The sequence below is a fragment of the Trichosurus vulpecula genome, chromosome 7, assembly GCF_011100635.1.
Source record: "Trichosurus vulpecula isolate mTriVul1 chromosome 7, mTriVul1.pri, whole genome shotgun sequence".
NCBI classification, from domain to species: domain Eukaryota; kingdom Metazoa; phylum Chordata; class Mammalia; order Diprotodontia; family Phalangeridae; genus Trichosurus; species Trichosurus vulpecula.
Genome location: NC_050579.1, coordinates 232604874 through 232607292, shown reverse-complemented (window position 1 = coordinate 232607292; position 2419 = coordinate 232604874).

Sequence of the window (2419 nt, the reverse complement as noted above, 5' to 3'; positions counted from 1 at the left end):
GATAGAAGTGATATGGATATGGATATAGATATATAGGTATAGATTGGCATTTCACCATCATCTATATCCTTATCATCTATATCTGTCCATCTGTCTATCTTTCTATCTATCTATCTATCTATCTAGCCATCTTCCTAGAACTCAGTAGTTCTCAAAGTGTAGTTCAGAGACTCATGGTAGTATGGTGATCCCCAAGATCCTTTTAGATTGCATGCAATGCAAAACCCATTTATTTTCACAGTGACACTAAATCATTTAAATTTATAATACAGTAACAGATATAAAACATGTAAGAAAAAGCTTTTTGAGGGATTCTCAATTTTCAAGAGTATGAGGAGGATGCTGCGATCAAAATGTTTCAGAATAACTGCTAAAAGTAATAATTAAATCCTTTGTATGTGGAATAAATAAAAATGCTGTATTTCTTATTGAAGAATAACAATCAGACAGTGTTTTGTGTGCAGCAAAGATCCAAATTTAATTCATTTATCCTACATTTATTTAACAATATACAACCAACAAGTTTTTATTAAACTTCTGTTATATACTAGAAGTTAGAAAGTTAGATAGGAAGTGGAATTAGACAAAAAAAATTAAGCAGGTTATGTCTGTAGAAAGCTTGTACTCTATCACTCCCATCGAGGAAAACAACATGAGCACATGTAAATTCTTACTGTGTGTACAGCACTGTGCCTTGTGAGGCTTTGAGAATAATTTGAGATATTGTAATGTAGAGGCAAGAATAAGCAAAAAAAAAATAAAAAGAGTCAGCAGTAGATCCATCTGTGTGTATACATTAGAGGAAGCCCATTTAAGCCAAAGGAAATATGGTTTTATTTTATTTCAGTTGTACACCTGCAACTAGCTTTACATTTTATAGCAACTAGCTTATGATTGCATTTAAGAACATGTATAGCATCTGGACAGTTAATAACAGCATCAGCGTAGGGACATGGATTGGCTGAAAGACAAACAGATTTGGATAAATAGGACATTGTGCATGAAAGGAAAAAATCCAATTCAATTAAAAAACAATTTTGACATATCTCCTGTGTTCCAGGCGTTGTGCCCAGCATTGGTAATTTCAATTAAAAATTAAATAGCCAACACACATATGTTTGTATATATAATATATACATATATACACACATATACATAAATATAGAGACTTATGTATGTACAAGGATAAGGGATATCCTGTAGAAATAAATAGAGATGAGATAGTGCAGAAACCAAATGAGATAAATTCTTAATCTACTTTTGAAAAGCATGGGATCAACGGAATGTTTGGAGAGGCTGGCCTTAATGAGGAGGGATATCATATCCCCTGAGACTGGACATAACACAGAAAGAATAACTGAAGATATATAGAAGTTTAGGGGTATGGAGAGTGAAGAAATGATCATTTGGAATAGATGGATTCTATCATTTCAGTAAAATATGTGAGAGTATCTTGTGAGAGGGAAGAATAGGTTTAGAATGCTTACCTTGAACCTAGAGTGTATGGAACATGACAGCGAGTCAATTATTGATGAATAGAATGAGTGTTACATGAGTGGGCATAGCCAACATAATAAAAATGACAATTCTACCTAATTTAATCTATTTATTCAATGCCATCCCAATTAAATTACCAAAAATTATTTTATTGAACTAGAAAAAAATAAAATTCATTTAGAAGAACAAAAGGTCAAGAATATCAAAGGAATTAAAGAAAAAAATGAAAAAGGGAAAGGGATTTAGATGTAACAGATCTTAAACTATTATAAGGCCGTAATTATCAAAACAATCTGGTACTAAGACATATAAAGGTGGATCAGTGGAACAGAACGTACATACAGTACACAGTGGTAACTGATTATAGTAGCCTTGTGTTTGACAAATGTAATGATTTAAGCTTTTGGAATAAGAATTAACTATTTGATAAAAATGGTTGAGAAAACTAGAAAGCAGGCTGGCAGAACTGGATATGAAATAATACCTTTTGCCCTTTACCAAGATAATGTAAAAATGGATGCATGACTTAGATATAAAGGGAGCTATGAGAAAATTAGAAAAAAATGGAACATATTACCTATCAGATTTATGGATAGAAAAATTTATGAATAAGCAAGAGGTAAAGAGCATTGTGGGATATAAAATGGATAATATTGATTACATTAAATTAAAAAGTTTTTGTACAAAGGAAACTAATGTAACTAATATTAGAGGGAAAACAAAACATTCAGGAAAAATCTTTATAGACAGTTTCTCAGATAGAGGTCTCATGTATCAAATATATTAAAAACTTTGTCAAATTTATGAGAATATGAGTCATGTATCAAATGATAAATTGTCCAAGATTAAAACAGGCAGTTATTTGATGAATAAATCAAAGCTATATCAAAATCATGTAAAATGCTCTAAATCATTATTAGTT